At 39.9% G+C, this 27050-nt stretch overlaps 2 long non-coding RNA genes across 2 annotated transcripts in view; both read right to left on the reverse strand.

Annotated features, from left to right (window-relative positions):
- Nucleotides 1-5772: 5772 nt before the first annotated feature.
- LOC311601700 lies at nucleotides 5773-10623 on the reverse strand. Its single transcript, XR_014780634.1, has 3 exons — nucleotides 10604-10623; nucleotides 9355-9394; nucleotides 5773-5863 (listed from the first exon to the last, which is right to left on the reverse strand). It is a non-coding gene; the product is annotated as an uncharacterized lncRNA (long non-coding RNA).
- Nucleotides 10624-20084: 9461 nt separating this feature from the next.
- Nucleotides 20085-27050, reverse strand: part of LOC311601698 — a 35939-nt gene continuing 28973 nt past the window's right edge. The window contains exon 4 of the long non-coding RNA XR_014780632.1: nucleotides 20085-20202. This is a non-coding gene — a long non-coding RNA (uncharacterized lncRNA). The remainder of the gene's footprint in view (nucleotides 20203-27050) is intronic.

Here is a 27050-nt window from a genome sequence, read left to right on the forward strand (position 1 = left end):
ATAATAATAAAAAGAAAAAAAAAGCTCATAAAAACCACAAAAGTAGAAGCCCTAATATACAAACAAAAAACCAGTAAGACCAAAAAACAAAAAACAAAAACAAAAAAACCCAGAAAAACAAAGCACAAAGCCCAAACAAAGTAATATGAGACAAGTCTGTAAAAATACCAATGAGTTCCTTTTGTGTTGGCCATCTACTGCTGGTCATGGGGCCAACCCTTAAGTTCCATTAGGGTAAGTTTGACCTTTAGCTGACATTTGGAGATGTTTAGAGGCAACTTTTGGTTATCATGCCTTGAAGGTGAGGCTGATACCTGAGAGACCACAAACACTAAATTTGAAGTGTATTTTTAGTAGATAACCATCTCTCCAATACTGATTCTATTCCCAAATTGGGTTAGGCATCTATTATTTCAAATTAACTGTTAGAAGCTCCAGGTCTGTGTGGTGGCGCATGCCTTTAATCCCAGCACTTGGGAGGCAGATGCAAGCGGATCTCTGTGAGTTTGAGGTCAGCCTGGTCTACAAAGCGAGTCTAAGACAGCCAAGGTTACACACACACACACACACAAAAAAAAAAAAAAATCAAAAAAAGAAAGAAAGAAAGAAAGAAAGAAGCTCCAGGTCCATAATTTAGAAATTTCACACACACACACACACACACACACACACACACACACACACACACACACACACACACCTTGCAATTTATAAATAATTTACAAATGTAAAAACTGATGGCTTTGTGTACTTTAAGTTAGTATATATTCGATGTAGAAAATGTTCTTGGCTCTTGGAGCTAAGGATCTATAAATTTTACTTCACTTGTCAGTTCACTCCTTAGTAGGTCTGACATAAAAAGGGGGAGTAGGGATGGCAGGGAGATTTTGAGGCATGAAGGGTGTGGTCTTTACTATTTGGTTTTTGTTAATGACATTGTCCTGATAATGCCATCACTTGGCAGTAGTAATTAGAACACATTTTTTCTTTTCTTCAGATTTCCAGAGCTACCAGCATCAGACAATCAGTATTCCCTTTAGAGGTCTGAGTCTCAGGTCCATACAGTTGTCACTCAGTTCTCTTTGGCTCTGATCACCCCAAACTTTCACCCTAATTCCCTCAGCAATATGGTCACTGCTGCTTCTTGACATTACCATGTTTGTCTTCATCTCAGTGAGGCCTTCGTATTCCTTTATACTCATGCAACTAATTTCTCATATTAAATTCTTTCTGCTCAAACATGATAGGTTTGATGATTTGCATTTTTATGAATGTATTCTGATTGAGAATAGAAGCTTTTTGAAAACTAAAAAATTACATATATGGATATTTTGCCTAGGTCTAAGTCTGTGTACCACATGCATGCAATACCTATGGAGGCATTAGAGTCACTGGGATTGGAGTATCAGATGTTTGTGAACTGCCATGTTGGTGCTGGGAATAGAAGATGAGTCATCTTAGCCTGACATGGTGGCACACTCCTTTAATCCCAGCACTCTGGAGGCAGAGACAGGTGGATCTCTGTGAGTTTGAAGGCATCCTGGACTATGGCAGGACTTTCAGACCCTCCAGCAGTAAAACTAATGACACAAAGGCCTTTTAAGATTGTAAAGCTTAGGCATTTTAGTTAGAGCAGTTTCACAGCCAACTATCTAGCTTAACCTGACTAATCCTAGCACTATGCCTCACCATGTGGCTATTGTCATTTATTCATTCTCATTCTCTCTCTTTCTCTCTCTCTTTCTTTCTTTCTCTCTCTCTCTCTCTCTCTCTCTCTCTCTCTCTCTCTCTCTCTCTATATATATATATATATATATATATATATATATATATATATATATATCTGTCTGTCTCTGTCTCTGTCTCTGTCTCTGTCTCTGTCTCTGTCTCTGTCTCTGTCATTGTCTCTGTCTCTGTCTCTGTCTCTCTCTCTCTTTCTCTGTCTCTCTCTCCCTTCCTCCCTCCTCCCTCCCTGTCTCCCCCTCCCTTCCTCCCACCTACCCTTCCCTCCCTCCCTCTGTCCCCTGCCACCATCTCTACTGTCCTACCAGATGACATATTAACATTGCTTCTCTTCCCCCTACACACACACTTCTACACACAAGGTGTTCAAGAAGCTTTGTTGAATAATTTTATTATGTAGGATAACTTCTTTCCATGGCTACCCTCTCACTTCTATGTTGGAAAGAAATATTTTTAAAAAATCATCTTTGAGCTCCTGTAGAAAAGTGGTAGATTAGAGACACCCAGCAAATTCTTGCATCTCTGAGTCTGAAGCAGAACATCAGGGCCACTGCAGCTAGATGGTGTGGGTGGTAGTGATAGGCACAGGAGTGCAACTGTAAACAATGGAACTAACAGTTTACTGTGCAAAATCATAGAGATGGGAGATAGCCCTATTCCATGGGGCTTTAAGCAGATGAGGAACACAATGTATCATAGGCTTGCTAGTTACAAAGTCTACCACTGTGGGGAAAAAAAGCAGAGTTTAAGATGGGAGATCATCCCATCAAGAAGATGCAAAGGAAAAAAAAAAAGAAGATGTAAAGGAAGCAACCCAAGATTCATTACAGTCCCTGAAAACTAGTAGTGACTAGTATGCAAACCTAAGGACTTAGGTCTACATGGTAGGAAGGGCAGGTTATCCTCAAGAAGGAAGTGGACAGTGCCTAGGTTTTGGGGACTGTGTTCTACTTCCTGGGAGAAAGAAAAAGTCTGTGGTGGAGCAAGGATGGAGCCTAGTTTGGCCTGGATAGGCAGGATCCCTCAGGGCCTACATCTCACCATGAAGTGCAAATTGCTTTGATTTTATACACTTCCAGAGATCCACAGACATTTGCAGGAAACTGACCTGCTGCTGGATATTTTCTAGTCCTGCGTGGGATCCGCAGAATACCTGTGGTGGGCAGAGTATCCAACTGGACAGTCCATGGTATAAGCTGCCAGGGCAGCCTGGATACTATGTCCTATCCTCACCATATGGCCAAGCCAGCCTATGAAGAGCACTAGCAGGAACTGAACCCAGCAGCAGCTATAGTTGCTATCTCTTCCAACATGAGCAGGTTGGGTGGGGCCCAGCCTGCAAACAGCCCTTTCTGGTCTGGCCTGTTTGGACTTCACAGAGCAAAGAACTCAATACCCTCTGCTCTCTTTCCAAATAAACTGCAAATGACAGGCCCTGGGGGTAGGGGTGGGGGTGGGAAAGTCAAGTATTTCCATCCTAAGTAAGAACTAATTATTGACTGGTTTTCCTAATTGTTTTGTCTTGCTATGTATTTGTTTTGCTTCCATTCATTATCATTTCTCATATCTTTATCTTATATGTTTTCCTCTCTTTTCTATATTGCTATTTTTAATATTTTCCCCTTTCTTGCTCTTTCTTTTGATTAATTATTTATATTTATATAAATATATTTTAACCCTCACTAATTTTATGAGATAGATTTTCTCATACAATACATTCTAATAGCAGTTTTCCCCCACCTACTCTAAGATCCTCCCCACCTCCCTGTCCATCCAACTGAATGCTTCTCTCTCTCTCTCTCTCTCTCTCTCTCTCTATATATATATATATATATATATATATATATATATATATTAAACAGGCAAATTAAAAAAAGACAACCAAACAATCCAGACTAGAACAAAACAAAAAGTACACACACACACACACACACACACACACACACACAGAGAGAGAGAGAGAGAGAGAGAGAGAGAGAGAGAGAATTCCTGACTAGTACACTTCGTCATGCTATTTTATCACAGCAACAGAAAAGTAACTGCACATATATGAACATAAATGCTTTTGTAAACTGAACATTGTCTTTCACATAATAACCTGATTATATGAAAATACATACAGATTAATAGATTAAGTAGCTACCTAATTAAATACAGATTGATAAATAGATTAATTTGCTAATGACCATTTAGAAAATACACTAATAAGGAACTGAGGGGGAAGTTCCCTCTGGTATGAACAATGTTAAGAGAGCACCTGTGTATGATAGCATCACAACAGCCATTACCATCCTGATTAGATGCTATAATTCCCAACAAGAGACTCTTAGATGCTCCAGCATGTTGACATTCTTTCACAGGAGGAAACAGTGAGTGAATATCATTAGACCCTCTCCTGAGATGGTAGGCCCTCCTCCTGTGCCCCTCTACCAACTGGATTTAATTCTGTCTCAGACAGATGATTTCCAGAGTAGCAAGAGAGTGAATATGGAGCGTGGAAGGGTAAACAAATGGAGGACTCCATCTACATAGTCACATTCTGCTACCCCAGTGGTTCTCAACTTGTGGGTCATGACCACTTTGGGGATTGAACTAGCCCTTCAAGGGGTCACATAACAGATATCCTGCAAAACAGAAATTTACATTATAGTTCACAACAGTAGCAGAATTACAGCCAGGAAGTTGCAATGAAAATAATTTTGTGGTCAGGCTTACCACAACACAAAGAACTGTATTAACAGGTCACATCATTAGGAAGGTTGAGAACGACTGCTCTGATCCCTACTACAGTAAGTCTAAAAACTCCTCAGTGCACCAAAGTAGAGGAGGGTGGAATCATTCCTCTGATTAGCTATGGGTGCTCTATTTGCTGTGAGTAGATGTTTGTTCGCATCTTTCCAGGAAAGATATTGAGTAATGTGACTCAAAAATACTGCCCCCACATGACTAACAATTAAAACTCAATACAAGGTGTGATGGACATCCTCATCTGCAGTAAATAAGTTTTATTCCCAGGGAAATTTGCACAAGAGCAATGAAAACGAATGCTGATATCCATTTCACGTACTAGGGAAAGGGTATGAACTTATTATCAAAGGAAACAAAATAAAACAAGACAAACAAAACACCCACCCAACTCCCAGGTTACAAGTGAAATAGTAGCTTCAGTAATTCCATTTAAAAGTTATGCCTGAGGGATGGAGGGGTGACACAACTGTTAAGGGAGTTTGCTGCTTTTTCAGAGAACTGCAGTTTAGGTCCCCGCGCACCCACACCAGGTGGAACACAGTCACCTGCAACTCTAGCCTGAGGGGATGTGGATTCCTCAGTGGGATCTGTTAACTTCTCCTGGCCTCCATCATCACTCACACGCATGTGCACCTTCACACACTTGAACATAAAAGTAAGCCATACTTGATTTTTAAATGAGATTATTTTAAAGACTAGGAGATAGAGTCAAACATAAAAGTCATACATGCCGGCATTGAGCCCTGAATCTTCCCAATAAATGTTACATGAGAAGCGAGCCACATTCAGGTGGACTGTAGGAGACTCACCTGCAATCATCTTCCAAACTGACTCATTGGGAAATGGAGATTATTACAGATTATACTTGCAAGACCTAGGTTTAGCTTTAAAAAAAAATCAATGATAGTTGCTTAACAAACATTTGAACTGGTTGTTCCTCCTGGCACTTCATCTGATATAAATTGCTCCTCACATTTTTTTTCTTTCCTGCACAGTGGGATATAATTTCTCAGTCTGCGGTGGGATAAAGGCAGTAACATCTAAAAGATTTGGAGAAAAGAGGGATCTGCTTACACACAACCTCTTGACTCATTTTCAAAGACTGATGTTTGTATCACAACTTTGCTCCAGTCTATAGGTGCATACAGACCTGCTCCTTTCCTTTTGAAAATCTTGGATTTTCAAAGCTAGTATTTATCAGATTCTTTTGAAGAAGACTCCAGGCTTCTGCTTGCCAATCAATGGTGAAAGTAAAAAATTAAATTCTTTCCTTTGTGTTGAACTTTATTCTGATGCTTAAATTACCAGATTGCTGTGGTCAATGAAAACATGTTTCCCAGGTTTCCAAACCATTGACATAAATCCTGTATAGCTGTCAATAAAATGTTAAAAGGTAAATTTTCTTTGACAAAAATATGTTGTTAGTCATTTTACTATTCAACACACAATTTCAGAATACGATAAAGACATAGTTTAACTTTTAATATACTTTAATAAGATATAAAATTTCGTTTAAAATATAAATGAAATATTTCCCTGGGTACATATTTGTTATTGTTATGTTGTTTGATGCAAAGGAGTTTTTATGTATTTTCTATGATTATTTAAAATCCTATAAAAAGTGTCCTTGCCCCATTCATTCTGCAGGTGGGAATAATTCAACTCCCATAAAGCTGTGCGTTGTATTGTCTTTATTGATATTAAGAAATCTATTTAGCTTCATTGTCATATTAAAAAATCAGGTAATGCAGAAGAGTGATTAAATAAGGAATTACAGAAAGGCAAGTTCAAATGCAGTGCCTAACTACACCCTAGATTCCAATGTGAGAAGATGTTCAGGGTATATGATTAAAAAAAAACTGTGAAGAACTTAAGAGAATACATAGAATACATGAAATGCTATATTTTCTGGGGGAAAGGTGGAAATCAACCAGTTTGCATCTTTTAAAATATATTTCATTAATTCATTCATATTACATCTTAATTGTTATCCCATCCCTTGTATCCTCCAATTCCTCCCTCCCTCCTGCTTTCCCCCCTTATTCCCCTCCCCTATGACTGTTCCTGAGGGGGATTACCTCCCCCTGTATATGCTCATAGGGTATCAAGTCTCTTCTTGGTAGCCTGCTGTCCTTCCTCTGAGTGCCACCAGGTCTCCCCCTCCAGGGGACATGGTCAAATATGGGGCACCAGAGTTCGTGTGAAAGTCATACCCCACTCTCCACTCAACTGTGGAGAATATCCTGTCCATTGGCTAGATCTGGGTAGAGGTTCGAAGTTTACTGCATGTATTGTCCTTGGCTGGTGCTACAGTTTGAGCCTTTTAAAAATTATAATATCTCTATTCTTAAGAATTTTGTATAATGAAATTGTATGAATGTATGTGTACATATCCGCAGCATATCTGCCCAACATTTTTCCACTCCCAACTTCATGTTTTTTTTTTAAACAACCCACTAGGTCCATGATGCCTACGTGTGCATGGGTGTGGGGCTATCCACTGGAACATGGGGAAACTAGCAGTGAGAACACCTTCAAGAGAGAATGATTTCCTTCCCTAGCTACAATCAAGTGACAATGAGTCTCATGAAGGGGAACAGAGATGTATAATTGATCAAAGTGCTTGGAATAAGAGACTGGGTGCTCTGACCTAAATCATTATCAACACTCTCTACTCCAACCAAATCTTATGGAACATCTTAGAAGAGGAGACAAAAATAAAATGTAAAAGCCTGAGGATGGGGAGGGGTGCTGTGAAAATGACCCAAAGGGGCCTGGCGTGGTGGCGCACGCCTTTAATCCCAGCACTCAGGAGGCAGGCGAATCTCTGTGAGTTCGAGGCCAGCAAGTCCAGACAACCAAGGCTGTTACAGAGAGAAAGCCTGTCTTGAAAAACAAAAAACAAACCAACAAAAAGAAAAAAGAAAAAAGAAAGAAAAAGAAAAAGAAAAAAATGAAAGTTGCTGTTTCATTGGGAGGGACTCTGAAACTCTGAACTAAAAGGCTGTAACACTAAGAGCTGCTTCAGAGAAGGCTTTCTCTCTTCAGGCATTTACTGCTTAACTGGGACCCTTGGACTTGCCCCACCCAGCTAGGCTTTGTTTCTTTGTCTAGTGCCTGGATGCTCCAGTGCCTGGACACTCCAAAGGGAAGAAGCGGACTGAGAAGGACTTCTTCCCACAGCACTCCCCTCCAGACCAGGATCCCACGGGCTTCCTGGTTTCAGCTCCACCCTATCCTTCCCAGGCTGGCCTGCAGCAGTGCCTGGAAGCCCTGATGGAGGAAGCAGTGCCTGGAACCACAACAGCCTATGAATCAGTGAACAATCACACATCTGGCCATTTCTCCTTCCAAACAAACTAATATCATCTGTATTGCCCAAAGTTCCATCTGCTGTCTTTCAGGGCTGTCCCAGAAAGGGGTTATAACATTGCATCTGTCCACTTCTGGGTTGTGCCTGCAAATCAGTAACTAGGCCTCGTCTTCTCTTCCTTAGTCAACCAACCATAGGAGACACTTCATGAGGCTTTAGGTGCACAATTGGCAGCAGACAGCATTGTAACAGGAGAAACCGTAGCCATTCGGGCAGCTTCTTTATCTAACTTGCTTGTGCCTTCAGGACCTGCTCAGGTTCAATCATGTATATACCACTTCCATTTGATAATAGATTGCTGCTGTGCATGTCCTACTTTATGACTTGGTGGATCAGATAACACCCAGCTCATGATGGCTAGCTCAGGTCTCATGGTATCTTAGAGGCCCATTGCCAAACAGTTTACATTAAAGCAAAGAAATGTCTTCCAAAGGAAGAAGACTTGTCTGCAGAAGACGGAGCCTTGCTCCAAAATCCCAAAGGTCTCTTCTGTGAGTAACCTTTAGGGGGCTACCAAAAGCTCTAAGCAGAATACCTATCTGTCATTGCCACCTCAAGTACTATCAGGTCTGCCGTATCATATGGTTCAAGTGGTAGAGCAGCCTGCACTGCAACCTGAATCTGCTGAAAATCATTCTCCTATTCCATACCCCACAGAAAGAGCTAGCAGTTTTCTGAATCACTTTATATGTGGATAGGAATATTATATCCAAGTGAGGAATGTGCTGTCTCCAGAATCTAAATAGGCCCCCTAAATGTTGTGCTTTGTTCTTGGTGGTGAGAGGGGCCCGTGCAATAAGTTATCCTTGACCTTAGAAGAAATATATATGCAAGCCCCATACTACTGGGACTCCTAAGAATTTCCCTGAGCTAAAAGGCCCTTGAGTTTTGGTTAGATTTCTTTTGCATCTGATGTGCATATGTGTTTCCAGTGAGCTCAAAGTGGCTGCTATCTCCTGCTCACTTGGTCTTACACCCATCAGAATGACTAAGATAAAAAATTCAAGTGACACCACATACTGGCGAGGATGTGGAGAGAGAGGAACACTCCTTCATTGCTGGTGGGAATGCAAACTAGTACAGCCACTTTGGAAATCTATCTGGTGCTATCTCAGAAAAATGGGAATAGGGCTTCCTCAAGACCCAGCTATTCCACTCCTTGGCATATACCCAGAAGATGCTCCAGCACACAGCAAGAAAATTTGCTCAACCATGTTCATAGCAGCCTTATTCATAATAGCCAGAAAATGGAAACAGCCTAAGTGTCCATCAGTAGAAGAATGGATAAAGAAACTGTGGTACATATACACTATGGAATACTACTCAGCTATTAAAAACAAGGAATTCCCGAAATTTGTGGACAAATGGATTGAGCTAGAAATGATCATAATGAATGAGTTAACCCAGAAGCAGAAAGACTCAAATGGTATATACTCACTTATATCTGCATACTAGCCCAAGGGGCATGTCCCAGGAAAGCCTTCACTTACCAGGAAACTGGGACAGAGTGGAGGACATCCTATTGGGAATCTAGATGAGAGAAGCATGGGAGAATAGCAAAGTAGAAGGATCCAGAGGGTCCTAGAAACCTACAAGTAGAACATTATGATAGGCAGATTTGGGCCCAGGGGTCCTGCTCAAACTAAGGCCCCAGCCAAGGACAATACAGGCAGTAAACTTTAAACCCCTACCCAGATCTAGCTAATGGACAGGACATTCTTCACAGTTGAGTGGAGAGTGGGGTATGACTTTCCAACGAACTCTGGTGCCTCATATTTGACCATGTCCCCTGGAGGGGGACACCTGGTGGCACTCAGAAGAAGGATAGCAGGTTACCAAGAAGAGACTTGATACCCTAGGAGCATATACAGGGGGAGAAAAATCCCCCTCAGGAACAGTCATAGGGGAGGGGAATAAGGGGAAAATGGGAGGGAGGGAAGAATGGGAGGATACAAGGGATGGGATAACCATTGAGATGTAACAAGAATAAATTAATAAAAAAATAAAATTTAATTTAAAAAAGGAGAAAAAATAAACCCCATGGAATCTAAAAAAAAAAAAAATACTGTCAATAAAGTGAACTAATGTGATATTTTGGGGAAGAGACAGAGGATTGGGTCCCTTCTAAGTTTGTCACATGGATAGACAGTTATATCATTGAGATAAAACTGTAAAGGTATACTGTGGGCCTTCCCAACTGAAAGCAATTGCTTCTGGTGGTCCTTATGGACAGACACCAAGAAAGGGGAGTTTGCTATATCAATAGCTGCATACCATGTACCAGATGTATTAATTTGCTCACTTAAGGACATTACATTTGGCACAGCAGCTGCATTTATAGTAACTACCTGATTGAGCTTTTGATAGTCAACTGTCATTCTCCATGATTTATCTGTTTTCTGCACGGACCAGATTTGGCAGTTAAAGGGAGATGTGTTAGAAGGCACCAACCTGGCATCTTTCAAGTATGGTGGTACTAATTTTTGCAGTTCCTCCAGGGATGCTATACTGGTTTGAGCTCACTATTTTCCTTGGCAGAGGCAATGCTAAAGGCTTCCATTTAGCTTTTCCAACTATAATAGCTCTCGCTCCACAGATCAGGGAACCAATGTAAGAATTCTGCCAACTTCTAAGTATATCTATTCCAATTTTACTTTCTGGGACTAGGGAAATAACCACAGGATGAGTTCAGGAACCCACTACTATGAGTCAGACTTCAGCCAAAACTAAATTAATTACCTGAACTTCAGACTTTAAATGAAGAACCACAGTGCGTTTTGGGACCTCCTGCAGTCAGCATCAATTCAGAACCAGTATCCAAAAAACCCCAGGAAGTCTGATTGCTTCTTTTCTTCGAATGTGCCAGTTACTCTTGTAAAAGGCCGTAGGTCCCTATGGAGAAGGACTAGAGAAAGGCTAACCATGAAAATTTTAGGTATTTTATGAAGTTCCTTCCTCAGCGGACCTGGCTGTCCCTTCATTCAAGGGGTTCTGGGTTAGCAAATTGGTTCAAGTCTGGAAATTGATTCACAAGCTCAGATTCCCTTGAGTCATTATTCAATGTAGACTTTTTTTCATTTGTTTGATAATTTTTCCATGTATACTGATCAGAAATTCAGTAGACCTCTTACCTATTTCATGCCTGGAAACACCTGTGCCAAAGAATCATACAGGATTTCCCACCACAAAATTCACTTTTCCTTTGCTGACAATTATGGTCCAGGTCATTATGGATATTGCTTTGTTTATACCGCCCATTAGCATAAGTGCAATCACCTTGCCTTTGGCAATTCAGTGTTGATGCCTGGCTCTGTCTACTCTGGGGCTCAATTAAACCCATTGCATTTAATCCATTCAACTGAGCAGCAGAGTCTCTGACCCTAACATCTGCCACAAGAAAAGGGAAGAAAACAAACTCTTCAAATGTCCTGGTGCCCCTCTCACCATTTTGTGCCATATAGGATTAGTGAAGAGCATGTCTTCTGGGCCTTCCTGTTGTGGGAGGTTAGGTTTTTACAGTGTACCTACTCTCATATTGCAATTTCCTTTAGCCTGAAAATCCCTTTATCAACACCAAGCCAAGGCAAATCAGGCATCTCCAACTCTTTTTCAGTAGGTCATCTTTTGACATATGCTTCAACTGACCATTCAAGGAAACTGTGGTACTTTTTTAAAGTTGTGTGAATTTACATATTAAACCTAGAATCTCCACTCAGAGTACCCATGTCAATAAACTCAGCCTGATCCAGTTTTATGTTCCTTCCACCATTATCCCACACCCTTAAAATCTATTCCCATACACATTGCCCAGACCTCTAGCTTGAGTGAAGTAGCAAGCTCAGTAAGCTCTTTAGTACTACAGTGCACCTCCTCATGGACTGCACTTTCCATTCCCCACCTAGGAGCTTGCTATGCCTTAAGTCTGGTTATAGGTCCAGAGACAACTGTTGCTGGGCCCCATGGACATTGGCATTGTTTTGCCTAGCATCTCCTTCAGAGAAAGTCACTGGTGGTTTAGCAGACAATGAAAGATTAATTTACTCAGTCAAAGATGCAAAGCGCAATATTGCAGGGTGTGGGGGTGTGAGTGCATCTTCTGCTGAGGATTTCGAGACTCCTTTTTTTTTTTCAGATGAGAAAAAACCCTTCAGGATCTGAGGATTCAAAGTTCTCAGCTTCAGTAGGGTCTTCCCACACATCTCCAACTCAAGGTATAGGATCTTATTCTTTTCCATTTAATGCACTGACTTTAACCACCGGCAGTCTCCCAGGCTGAGACTTAAATTTTTGCTGTAATTCAGCCAACCTTATAATGAGGGTTTCAGTTTAATATTCTGTAACTTGAGCTCTCTAGCTGCTGGAGAGAAGATTCTCTTCCAGGGCTCACTTAGAAATCTTTAGACTGGTGGTTCTCAACCTGTAAGTCACAACCCCTTTGGGGGTCAACTGACCCTTCCACAGGGATCACCTAAGACCATTGGAAAACACAGATATTTGCATTACAACTCATAACAGTGGCAAAATTACTGTTAGGAAGGAACAAAACTAATTTTATGGTTGGGAGTCAGTATAACATGAAGAACTAACTGTATTAAAGGGTCACAGAGTTAGGAAGGTTGAGAATAGGCAGCAGGAAGCAACAGTGATACCCTAACCAGGGCTGGGCTTCTGAGACTTCAAAGCCCACCCTTCAGTGACACACCTCCAACAAGCCAAACCTACTCCAATAAAGCTATACCTCCTAATGGTGCCATTCCCTATGGGCCTATAGGGCCATTTTTATTCAAACCACCACAGTAAATTCATTGTTGTCCTTTACCATATTCTGAGATACTAGATTTTATTACAGAGCTCATTACTTTCTTTTGTCAATTTATTCAGAGATGCTAGGAACAATCAACAAACATTAAGATTTTCCATATTTTCCTACAAACTTTCCATATTTTTCTCACAAAACTCTGTTGCTGCTCACAGTTGTTGCCATGTTCCAGCTAATCCAACAATGACTGCCTATGAATGGAAGATTCAAGAATCCAATAGTTGTTCAATCCATGAGCCAAGATGTGTCAGCTAGTCTTCTGTACTCACTGGAGCCCAGAAGAAGTGGGCTCTAACATCAGTGAAGGAGTAGAATTGCTAGCAAGGCAAGGGCAAGCAGGCAAAGGGCAAAAACTTCTTTTTTTATGCTCTTCTACAGGCTTCCTGAAGAAGGCACGGCCCATGTTAGAGGTGGGTTTTCCCAGATCAAAAGATCTGAATTAAAGATCCAGATTAAGGGTGTATCTTCCTACATCAAAGGTCTGCATTAGAAGTGGATCATCCCACTTCAAAGTAAGCAAAAATCCCTTATAGGTATGTCCCCCATTTTGGGTTTATTTCATTCCAGATATAGTCAAGTTGATAAATAAGAATAGCTACCACACAGAAGCAATTTATGGAAAAAATTTTGTTTATATGGTTCCAGAGTGTTAAAGTCCATGATAGTAGGACAGCATGACAGGAGGGGGCAAGCACAGTAGCAGGAAGTGCATGCTGAGATCTCTATTCTTGAAGCAGGAACACGAAGCAGAGAAAGTAAACAAGAAATGCTTATAACTCTCAAAGCTGACCCATAGTGAGATGTTTCCTCCAACAAGGCTAAACCTCCTAAGCCCCCCTAAACAGTGTCACCAACTAGGGATTAAATGCCTGTGTGGGACATTCTCATTGATAATCAACACACACACACACACACACACACACACACACACACACACACACACACACACACAGTGTAACAAAATAGTAAGGCATTAAAACATAAATTTAAAGATATGTGTGAGGAGAAAAAGAACGGAGGCAGAATAATCCTGATACATAGCTCATGGGTAACTATATATCATGGGAGTGCAGAGAGCATGCATTGGTGGTTTCACCAAGAGGGAGAGATATCAACAGGCTGTGTAGGACATATAGGGTGGTGGATGGTCAGAAGGCAAGAAGACATCAGGCATGGAGATACTCAATAAGAAGTTGTGGTGATAGTGACGTGGTCCTCCTATGTAGAAAGCAATAAGGCTGGTGAGTACTTAAGGGAGCAGACTAGCAAGCTTGGAAAAATAAGGTTGGGGTCAGTCCATGAAACTTAGTCAATCTGAGAATAAGGAAAAGTTTGAAATGTCCTTTCTGTACCCTGGAGGATCTGCTCACTCATTATGTGTTTATGGAGGTGCTGCTTCCACTCCCAGGAACTGACAATGGAACAAGGAGCAATCTACAAACACATAAACAAGATCATTGTAAATGACAACTATGGTGAAAATAATAGCGCAAGGTGATAAGAAAGAGGATGGCTGAAGGCTGGAAACAACTTATAAATGCATTCTCTCTTTAATAAAGCAAGAAACACTATCAAAACCACTATTAAAACAATGCCATAGGAAGTCACATTTATCTTTACTTAATAAACACCCATACAACGATGAGAAAAACCAGTCTCCTGGCTTTCTTTTCTCATCTTAGTTTTATTAAACATTTACTGAGTGGAGCTTTTTTGGAGACAGTTCCTCAAGTTTGTTTTCCTAAGTTAATTAGGAAGCTCACTAATGATAGAGATTTTCAGTTCCAGGAGCTGAGAGTTTGCTTAGCATATACAAAACCCTGGATTTTATCCCCAGCATCACAATATCATCCAGTGTTGTGATAAAAGGCTGCATTGCCAGCAGTCATTCAAGGTCATCCTCAGCTACATGGTGAGTTCATGGAAGTCTGGAATACAAGACCTTGTCTCAAAAAAATATTCTAATTGTGTAAATATATGGGTCATGGTGTCGTTACTTGAACCATGTATACTCTGGGTATTGATAAAATCAGGGCAGTTAGTAAGTATTTCTATGTCCCTGAATACTGACAAAAACTTTTTGATGAAGATGTAAATTGTCCTATTGGTTATGTACAGAGTTTACAGTACCTTCTGATGCATTTTATGAGTAATTAGAAGAAAATGTTATACAAATATAAAATCAGTTTAAAGCAAGTTAGTCCATGTCTAATGTAGGACATCAGGAAGAGATTTTTTCTCTCTCTTCTTTAGTTTTTTGTTTCATTTTTATTTATTGTGCATGTGTTTGTGGGGATCCTCATGCTACAGCATGTATGTGGATGTCTGAATAATTTGGGTGTACCAGTTCTCTCCATTCATCATGTGGGTCTTGGGTATGAACTCTGGTGGTCAGGTTTGGTACCCACTGAGCCATCTTGGTGGCCCACTTTATTTTTTAATTCTTAATATCGTCAAAGTTGCTGAAGGAACTAGGCTTCTAGAAGAGGAGGAGGAGGAGGAAGAGGAAGAGGAGGAGGTGGTGGCCCATGTTAGATCTATTGTGGTAATTTAAATGAGTTCTCAGGGTTGCTTTCTTGAGAGGGTCCTAAAGGCCTACAAGAAGAATTTCTTGAAGAGTGGATTGGGGCCCAGGGGGTGTCTACTCAAACTACTGCACAAACCAAGGACAATACAAGTAGTAGACATCGAACCCCTACTCTGATCTACCCAATGGACAGGACATTCTCCACAGTTAAGTGGAAAGTGGGGACTGACTCTGACACAAGCTCTGGTGCCCCATATTTCACAACCTCCCCTTGGTGGGGAGGCCTGGTGGCACTCAAAGAAAGAATAAGCAGGCTACCAAGATGAGACTTGATAGCCTATGACCATATAGTGTGGGAGGAGGTACCCCTAAGTCTTAGACATAGGGGAGGGGAATAGGATGAAAGTAGGAGGGAGGGAGGAACAGGATACAAGTGATGGGATAACAGTTGATTTGTAATCTGAATAAATTAATAAAACGAAATTTAAAATCATTTAAATGAAAATGGCCCAATGTTGTTCTCTCTTCCTGTGGCCTACAGTTCCACTGCAAAACTCTCAGCCACCTCTCCAGCACCCTGTCGGCCTGCATGCAGCCATGCTTCCCACCATAAGGACAATGCTCTGAACTATAAGCCACCCCAATTAAAATGCTTTCCTTTACAAGAGTTACCTTAGTCATGGTGTCTCTTCACAGCAATATGAAACCCTAACTAAGACACATATCCCTGAACCACACACTGTCTGCAACATTCATATATGAATACTCTCTATGGTCACATTTGTGGTACATAACTGTTCCTAAATAAAGTAGAAACAACCTCTCTCTTATTCTTGTCTTTTGGGGTTTATATTTTCCTAGATTATGTGACTCAGTATAGTTTTAGGCTGTTCAAATTTACCTCTGGCCAGATGTGTGATGCTAAGCAAAGGACACAGTCATTAAAACTACCCAAGAATGCGGGGGGAGGGGGGGCAAGGGCAGGGAATGAGTGCTGGAGATAAGATATAATCTCCTGAACTTTATCTTAGAAAACAATTGCATCCAACCAAGGACAATATGTGCAGTAAACATTGAACCCCTACTCAGATCTAGCCAATGGACAGGACATTCTCCACAGTTGAATGGAGAGCAGGCAATGACTCTCACACGAACTCTGGTGCCCCATATTTGACCACTTCCCCTCGATGGGGAGGCCTGGTGGTACTCGGAGGAAGGATAACTAGCAGACTACTAAGATGAGACTTGATAGCCTATGAGTATATAGAGGGGGAGGGGATCCCCCTCAGTCACAGACATAGGGGAGGGGCATAGGATGAAAGCAGGAGGGAGGGAGGATTAGGAGGATACAATTGATGGTATAACAATTGAGATGTAAAGTGAATGAATTAATTAAATTTTTAAAAACCTAAAAAAAAAAAAAGAAAGAAAACAATTGCATGAGCTGAGACTTCCAGCTGTTTGCAGAAGCAAGTTGACTGCATAACATTGATTGCTTCTTTACATGTAACAGCTTTAGTGTGCATCTAAATTAAGGGTGTGCCTATAATTTGCTGTGCAAAATGTAGACTCCATTTTTCTCCATGCATGCAGTGGACTTCAGTAGCCTTTGATCTCTCTAATCTCAATTTTCCCCAGAGGTGCAGACCTTGGCAGTTCATTACATTCATCCTTCAGCATCAGAGAGTACTTTCTCTCCCTTCCCAACTCCTGTTCACTTTTCACCTCCTTTCAAGATCTAGAGCCAGAGAACCAATGTAGTATAGAAGGAAGTGAGATTTGCAGGCCTGTGAGATGGCTCAGTGGATACAAGCCCTGATGAATTGAGTTTGAGCCCTGGACCCACATAGTAGGAGAGACTCAAACCAACTCCTGAAGGTTTTCCCGTGATCTCTGTATTAATGTATGAATGCACCCACATACTTATGTGCACAGAAAAGAAAGAAAATTGAAACACAAGAAAAATTCACAAGAAGTGGGCATGGAAATCAACAAGATGTCTGAATGTCTCTGGGGACACGTTCTTTCTTAAAGTCTCATTTTCTCTACTATATCATGTGGATAAATGACCAAGTATGAGCTTAATCATATTGTAAGTTTAAACAAAATGATATACATGGTAGCTAATATGAAAGGTGTCTGCAATTGAAGCTCTACCTCCACACCCCCATTTTACCTATAATTGCTTGTTTTGAAAATTACTCCTATTCTATATATCTATACATATTTTATGTTCCATGTTTCCAGAGAACCATGATTTATAAACTTTAATTTGCTTATAAATCACTTGGGGAATCTTGTTAAAATGAGGGTTCTGATTCAGAGGATCCAAAGTAGCCTTAAGTGCCTCCATTTCCAGCTATCTCCTAAGTGTCATTGAGGACACTGATTCACGAATCATTCTTTGAATAGAAAATTTTCAGAAAATTCAAGTATAAGGTTAGAAAGCATTGAGCTTTGTGAAACAGAGATGTTGATGCTTATTTTAAACTCTATTTCATTTGGGTAATTGAAGCGTCTACCTCTGTTTTACCAATCCCTTAACCCTGCATATGAGAAAGAAGGTTAGTAGGCGTAGAGGACATAAACGCCTTTACTTCTCCTGGCTGTTTACCAATCTCTGTCAACAGCAAATGCAACAAGCAGTCTTCTCTAAGCCTCTGCATTGAAATGTTTCTCTATCTCCAAGCTGCCATACCCACTCTCTGGCCTTTCCAAACTGCCACAGGCCACATGCCACACTTCCTCTCTCTGGGCTCTCCAGTTTATCTTCCTCAGAGTCTTAGACCATGCTCCTCTGCTCCTCTCCCTGCAAGGCAGGCTGTTACCAGCTGGCAAAGACCACGCCCCGTAGGAGGCAATTATCAGCCGTGCACATGCTAAAGCCCAAACTAAAATCCCACATTTGGGATTAAAACAAAAACATTTGCATAACATAGCTGAGTTTACAAAGAAACCAAAACTTCCATTACACAGAGCACCAGCTAAGACAGTGTTATGGCAATTTCTTCTCACACATCAATATGACCACTAGCACAGATTTTGATATTCTATTTTGGTAAGACTGGTCTGGCTGCAGTTCTCTTGTTTGTCAGTGAATGGGCACAAAATAGCCACTGTAGCTTTAGACTTCATGAAATTTAGATTTAGAAGACATGGCCCATGCCACCCTTTAAACAATTAGAATAGTGAGAGTTTATTAAGAACCCCTGAAAACATTGGATGTTGCCCTTATCATCTTGGTGGCTAATGTCTAAGGTGAAGAATAGCTACTGGATAGACAGCAGCTGGGCCTGCTCTTTTCAGGATACTTACTCTTTCCCTCTCTCCCCCTCTCTTTTCCTTCTTCTCTTCTTTCTTTTCTTCCTCCCTCCCCTCCCTTTCTCCTCTTCTTATGTAATCCAGCCTGGGAATCAACTAGGAAGATTTTGAACTACTAAAGAAAAACATAACCTTGAATTTCTGACCCTTCTTTCTCCACCTCCAGAAGGCTGTCATTACAGGGCTGTTCTGTTATATTGAACCTACAGCCCCATGCATGCCAGACAAGCATTATACAAGCTGAGCTACATCCCAAGCTTCATTTACCCCTTTCACATACACTCAAATACTTACTAACCCTGTGAAGATTTTCGTTCTACCTCAAATGGATCTGTTGCTTCTCCTGTTTTTTGTGTCACACAAGAACTTTCATGCCATACAAGACATTATTAAAAGTATCAATCAATACTTCATCACTACACAAAATATAATTGTCAGCTAATAAAACCAGCTTTTAATTCTTTAATAAAATGTTTGCATTCATAGTAAATACAGATCACACCACTTGACTTCAGTAGTTCAGTCTCCTAAATTAAATACTTTAATTTACATTTAAATTACACCTCAGTGAGGGAATTAGATGTCAAACATAGTAGGTCAAAGGGAACATGGGAATGCTAATCCCCTGGTTATAAATAGAAGACTAGTGATACACAGTAAACACAGATCAAAATTAAGTTCAAAAGCCATGCCTAAAATAGACTTTTGAAATGGGCATTCTAAGGAGGAATTATTTTAGCAAAAATAACTCCAGTTTCTATTTTAAGGATCCACACATTTTGCGCAATATTTTTAAGTAATAGCCAAGGAGATGTTTAATATAATTATTGCACAAGTAATTTTTGAAAGGAAACAGATAAGTGGGTTTCTTTGTAAGAAAGTTTAACACACTTTGTGGAAATGGAAGAGAGAAACAAAATTCATATGCCAAAGAGTCAAATTAGAGTTGAAGAATAAATTCCGGTTTCAGTTATTTGAGTATGTATTTTCATTTTGCTCTAGATTGGATATGCCTTCTGAGTTTTATGTTCTGGTAATTTGGTCCCGAATAAACAGTGTTGAGAGGTGGGACTTTTTGTAGGTGACTAGGCTATGAGGTTTCTGTTCTTATTAGTAGGGTAAGCCATTCCTGTGTTTATGTATAGGTCATAAAAGAAGTCGCCTTGTTACCTAGGTGGGTTCCTTCTGGCATGATTGTCCTGTCTCATTATGTGACGTTCTCTTCTCTGTTATGCTGTGAGCAAGTGGGTCTGCACCAGTTGCCAAGTAGGTGCTAGCATCCTCCTCTTGAATAGATCAATTTCCAGAGCTTTTAGACAAAACAAAACCCAAAAAACTTTAAATACAATCCCTCCCAAACAAACTACTGTTCTTTAGAAAAATAGGTTTCAAGTATTTTGTTATGGCAACAGAAAACAGTCTAAGATGGGGACATTGGTGCACAGCTTTAATCCTAGCACTGGGGAGGCAAAGGGAGGTGGATCTCTGAGAGTTTGAGGCCAGTTCCAGGCCACCTGGAACTCTAGGGGCAAGCAGTAAGACTCACTCTCAAAAGAAAATAAAAACTTCTGTAGTAGTGTGTGCCAATATTCCCACTTACTTAGAAAGCTGAGGCAGGAAGATCATTTGAATCCACAAGCTTGACACTTGTCTGGGGAATACAGCAAGCCACTGTTTCAGGGAAAAGAAAAAAGAAAATGACAAACAAAGCAGCAAAAGAAAAACATCCTGTCAGTGTCTGAACTTAAGTAATCATACAGCTGCAGAGATAATTTTTAGATAAAGTAGGGGATTAACTATCCAGAAATGAGGAGTCCCTTCATGCTTGATGTATGGACTCAAAATAATACCTTCTCTATTAGAAAAATCACTGGGTTGACTTATTTCTTCTTACATAATGTAGCTATCTTTCTTGCTGATTGTTCCTCAGATTAGAAAAATAATTGGTTAGTTCTCAAAGGAGTAATAGGAGGAGAAAGAGGTAGTGTACACTCAGCTAATGTTTGATCAAGGCTTTGGGGTTTTATAGGGGAATAAAAATAATTGAGATTTGAAATGAAATGTATGGATCTAGAAATGCAAAGTGGGATCTGTAAAATAGAAATCAGTAAATGTTTAATTAAATTCTTAACTTTGCCACTTTCCATAATCAATATGTTTAGTATCTGTAAACATTTCACTACACTAAAAAAAAATCTGTAAATTGTATTTTCTCAGTCTGTTAATGAGGATGTGCATGCATGGTGACTGCTGAGAAATTATAACCAATTCATAAATCAAAAGTTACTTGTAGCCAAATATCATAAACTATAATTACAAAATATTGACATGTGTTGTTCAGTAATGAATTATGTTTCCTGAGGGATATGAGTTGTTTTTATTTTTTAATTAATTATTTATTTATTTGTATACAATGTAAAAGAGAGGTTCTACAAATGAAAAAAGACTTAGGCAGCTGGGTGGTGGTGGCACATGCCTTTAATCCCAGCACTCGGGAGGCAGAGGCAGGCGGATTTCTGTGAGTTCAAGGCCAGCCTAGACTACAAAGTGAGTCTAGGACAGCCAAGGCTACGTAGAGAAACCTTGTCTCAAAAAACCAAAAACAAAAAAAAAAAAAAAAAGAAAAAGAAAGGAAAAGAAAAAGAAAGAAAGAAAGAAAGAAAGAGAAAAAGAAAGAAAGAGAAAAAGGAGAAAGACTTGGGCTACATCATATTTAAATCAGCCCTGGAGGTAAAGACCTGGAGATTTTTTGTTGAGTGACTGAGCACATGTCTTACAGAAAACCTTTAACTGAGAATATTAGTATCTGAGAGGTAATTATTGTAGTTATTTGCAGAAAAGCCACTAGGTTTTATTTTAATTTAAAAAATCATCTTTGATCTTCTATCCAAAGTCTTTAATGGTCCTGTGTTTCATGACTTCCAATAGCATATTCTAGACTTGGTCTTCATGGAATTTACTTCTCGTCAACCCAGTTCTCTACATCTGCCAGACTAACACTTTCTCCTACCTCCAGATATTTTTGACTTAACTCTTTCTTGTTGCCCTTGTAAGGAGATCCTTCAGGGTGTTATAGCTTCAAGGGTAAAATGCTTGCCTGCCACAAGAGCACCAGGACCCAAGTTCAGCCCTCTGCACTCAGGTAAAGGCCAGGCATGGCGGCAGGTGCTGGTAATGTCAGTGCTGAGGAAGTGGAGGCAGGAATATCCCTGGGGTTCACTGGCCAGCCAGCCTAACCTAATCAGTGAACTCTAGGTCTCAGGGAGGAACTCTTTCTCAAAAGCCAAGAAACATCTGATGTTCACCTCTGGTCATCACACACAACCACACAGAAATAAAAAATATACGCAAATATGAGTGCATGCCCACATATACATACATCCACAAATAAATAAATAAATACTATAGCAAATATGCAGAGACCCATAGCCAAACATTAGACGAAGCTTGGAGAATCTTGTGGAAGAGTGGGAGAAAGGATGGTAAGAGCCAAAGGGGTCATGAATACTACAAGAAAGCCTACAGAATTAGATAATCTGCGCCCATAGAGGATCACAGAGATTGAACCACCAACTAGAGAGTGTGCATTGGACAGACCTAGGTTCTCTGCATATACATAACAGATGTACAGCTTGACCTTCATGTGGGAGTCCTAACAGCAGGAGCCTTTGGGATCCTTGTCACTAATGGGGCTGCGTGGTCTAGCTTCAGTAGAAGAAGCCTCACCTAGTTTTACAGCAACTTAATATGTCAAGGCTGCTTGATATCCATGAGAGGCCTCTTCTTTTCTCAAGAGAAAAGGAGGAGGAGTGGATGGGGGAAGATGAGGTGAGAGGAGAGGAAAAACAGAGGGGAAACTGTGGTCAGGATGTAAAGAAAATTAATTAATTAATTATATAAAAAGAATGCTGGGGAAAAAACTTAGCCAAAAAAAAAATCCTTCATCTAGGACTCTCCTTATCTTTAATCTTTAACACACATCAAGCTTACTATGCACCAGGCAGAATGCTAGGATTTAGGAAGTTAAGAGTGAATGCAATGTGGTTCCTGTCCCAGAGAGGCAAAGAATACTGCTGCACAGAATGTTGCCTGTCCACCAGCACTAATAGTAGAACTATCCCTTGATAGAAATGGCAATTCTTGGTCTCTCTCAGATCCAAAGAACTGGACTTTTCCCTTTAACTACAATCACAGGCGATTCATATGTATGTCAAAGCCTGAACATCACCATGGAATGAAAGATGTTAGCCAGGTAGATAGATTGCGGCTCTATGCAATGAATGCAATGCAGTTCATATGCTTCTCGGTGACCTCTGCTTCTACATCCCTCTTGAACGCTTTCTCTACCCTCCACACTCATAATACCTGTGACAGTGTTGTCATCTCCATGGGAGCTATAAGTATCTGGGGAATGGGCTTCTCCATGAGGAGTTATCTTGATTAGGTTCATTGGTGAGGGAAGACTCATCTTAATTGGAGGCAGGACCATTTCCTGGGCAGGAGAATCTCGAGTGAGTAACGTGGACAAAGCAATATGAGCTGCACTGAACATTTATCTCTCTCTGCTGCTTGCGCATTTGATGGGTCCTGCTGCTTGAAGTCTCTGTTGCTCTGACTTCCATTCCATGATGGACTGTACCTTTGAACTGTGAGCCAGACTAAACATTTTTCCCTCAAGTTGCTTTTGTCGTTATATTTTATAACAGCACTAGGAGAAGAAACTAATACCCATTTCTTAATAAACACAGAACAGCCTTCTACCAGCACCATAGCTTTTAAGTATAGATCTTTATCATGTTTACTGTTTTGTGCATGGAATGCACCACTTCTTCACTAGCGTCTCCACTGCTTAAATGCAAAGTGCTTTCGTAGCCCATGAAAACAACTAACATTTTCCAAGCATGTATAATTAGATTACATATTTTATTAGCATATATTAAATATGCATAAAGAGCTTCATTATGACATTTTCATACATAAATATAATGTATTTTGATCATGCATTTACTTCCCCCATAAGCCTTTCTTGTCCACTGTGTAATTTCCATTGATCCCCTCCTTTTCAACTAATCTACCTTCTACTTTCATGCCTGTTTGTTTGTTTGTTTGTTTGTTTTATCTTATTTTGGTGATCCACTGTGTGTTTAATTAGGGTTGCATACAGGAGTGAGGGTGAGAGGCTCGTTATAGAAACATGGACAGCTTACCAAGGACTAAAACACTAAAAAATGTCTCTATCTTCCAGTGACCATTAATTGAGTATAAATCCTCAGAGAGGTGTGGGATCTCAGGAGCCCTTCTCTACTTCATGGCAGGCTATTGACAGACTCAATTGCACAGTATTCTCAAATGAAAGGCTAGGTTGGGAATGCTTATCCTTCAGAATGAATGCAAATGAATGGACACCAGATACTTCCTCTATTTCTTAGAGTTGATGTAAATGTGAGCCATAGTGCAAGCAGACATAACTCATGCCTCCTGGTACAATTTGATGTGAAGAAACAGAAACAGTAGCTAATGTGTGGGCCTGCAAATGCCCTGTCACAAATAGCAAACACTCAGAAATAGGAAATGTAGAAATGAATCTTAAACAATCTAAAAGACAGTAAGAATAGAGTAAAAACGAACACCCAAACTAGGCCAATGGCAGAAAGCACAAAGATGGAATTAATGAGCCCAGTTAGTTTTGGGATTACAGTTTTTGTTAACTTGTCTAGTCTCAAACAAACAAACAAACAAACACCATAATGTAGTCTGGTGTGAATTATACTCAGAGGGCTCAGGAAGCTGAAAGCAAGAGGTTTATTTGAACTTCTCTTAATTACATAATTCTAGCCTGAACTGCAGTGTGAGACATTGTCAAGAAGTAAATAAGCAAATAAAAATTAAAAGGCAATGACCTGAACTTGAATTAAAAAATTCTTCTAAATAGTATTGTTTAAACAAAACATATATAAAATTAAATAGCCCAGAAATGTTGAAAATCACATGATCAAAAGAGTCATGTCACATAAATATTAATCAAAAACAGTTGATATAATCTGTAGTATTGTAGAGAAGTAGACTGGAAAGTAAAATCTATGTTCAAGTAATCTCTTGCAAAAATCACCAGGCATATAAAGCACACTTATGGGTAGGCCCCGTGCCCAACAATAGAGAGCCAACACAGAATGAACTCACTGATATTTTTGTAGATTTTTGTCTCATATCGCTTTGTTTGGGCCATTTCTTATTTTATTACTCTTTTGCTTGTATATGGTGATTTCCTATTTTGTGTTTTCCTGGGTTTTGTTTATGTGTATTTGTTTTTTAATTAGCCCATTTGTTTTCTAAAGAGGTAGAGGAGGAGGTAGGGTGGAATTGGGAGGAGTTGGGGGAGGGGCAGTCGTGACCAGAATATACTGTATGAAGAAAAATTATGCTCAAACATTATAAATAATTAGAGAGAAATAAATCAAAGCCAGAAAATAAAAATGTACTAAATTCTGTAAAGTTACCAATAAAATATTATTACATTTTAAAAACTCATGTCTAAGGATAACTTATATTACTAAGACACATGAATACACACATTACACAAAATGACCAAAACACTTTTTGAGTGACTGAAGCTCAACTTTTCAAAGCTTCACTATGTTTTAGAAGCTAAAATAATCTCAATACATGTATACAAAAATCCACTATCAACTACCTCATTCTTTCTGATCACAACTATACTCAGAATTAAGAATAAATGAAACAATAGATACTAAATATACTGTATACTTTTTAATGGTTACAAAATATCATTCTACAGGTAATTATTAAAGAGTATGAGAAGCTTACAACTTAGTGAAATTATGTAATGTTCATCAGTTTGGAAGTACAGTGAAGGTGGTGTTTGACAGGAGGCCTACTGATCCAAACGCTTATATTAGGAGATTAAAGGGAATCTAAGGTTCTGTGTTAAGGAATTAGAAAAAAAACAGGACATGTTCAAAGCATTAGCTAGATGAGAATAATCAAGATAATAGCATAAAATAAGGTAGAATGTACTAAAATAAAAGCCAATTTTTTATTTTATAAGATTAGCAATAGGAATGGAGAGATGGCTCAGTTGGTGAAAGCACTTTTGGTGCAAGCACAGGGACCTGAGTTCAAATCTCCAGTACTCATGTCAAAAGCTAGACATGAGCCTAAACCTCCAGAGCTGTAACAGGTTGAAATAGGAGGGCCACGGGGTGACCTTGCTGCCAACCTAGCTCCAATTTTAATGATAGGTCCTCTCTCAAGGACTAAGACAGAGAATGACAGAGTAGGGCATCAGATGTCCTCCTCTGGCCTCTGTATGAGTGTACAGGTACATGAACCCACATACACGGTGTGCTTACACCACACACAACTTAAAAAAGAAAACTACTAAGAATGGTGACAAACAACCACTAAAACACCCAAAACTCAGTAGCCAAAAACCAAAGCAAGCCAAATGAGACACCAGCATTGGTAGGAAGATAGAAACGCACAACTACATACAGATTGCAACAGAAATTCCCAAGATGAGAACCACTGCACAGAATGTGGACAGCTCTTTCACAAGGCTGTCCAGGAAGCCGGGCAGATATTTAGTGCTGGAAAAACATAGGCCACTCCTTGGGATTTTGTCTGTGAGAGTAGGGAGGAAGTGGACCCCAGAGGAAATGAAAAAGACAAAGGCGTGTGCTGCAGAGCACTGGGCCTCATGGTTCGCGTGCACTCTTGCCCAACTTTACTTCTGCAGAGGACAAGTGTTTCCTTTGACAATGATGTGGGCGGTAACTTCAGTTTCCAGTGGTGATTTCTTTGCCTAGAACACATGAGAATGCTTGTTCTGAAACAATAGTCAGCACGACAGTGCTGGCTTTGGAGAGTGAGTTTTGTCTAAATTAAAAGCCACAGAAAGATGACTAGTGATTAAAAAAAAACATATTTTGAACAAAAGCATGTCACTTCCAAGTAAATAAATGTTGTTTGGTTACAAACTGGCGAGAGCTGGAGAGATGGCTCAGCTGTTAAGAGCATTGGCTGCTCCTCTAGAGGACTCAAGTTGAAGTCCCACATAGTGGCTGCCTACAACCTTCTGAAACTGAGTTTCAGGGGACCACTTCCCTATTCTTGAGTGTTTAGGCACCATTTACAAACTCGGTGCACATAAAAATAATTTAAAAACAATTTTCACATAGTTTAAGTAATAACATCAAACTACTAAGAAGGTAACTTCCTTCACAGGTGGTCATCATATAGAGCTTACTCTGTTGCTGGATTCATTTTGGTTTTGTTACTATAATTATTATTCCGTGTTTTGAGATAAAGTCTTATACAGGCCAGGCTGGCAGAGAACTCAATACATAGATCAGGGTGGCCTAGTACTCAGTATGTTAACCAAGCTGCCCTCAGACTTGTGGAAATTCTCCTGCCTTAGTCTCTATAGTGCTAGGATTACATGACTTTAGATGTATGTTTTAGATGCTTTAGATGCTATATTTTTAAAAGGAAATCAAAAT

This window comes from Acomys minous, assembly GCF_964271855.1.
Source record: "Acomys minous genome assembly, chromosome: 7".
NCBI classification, from domain to species: Eukaryota; Metazoa; Chordata; class Mammalia; order Rodentia; family Muridae; genus Acomys; species Acomys minous.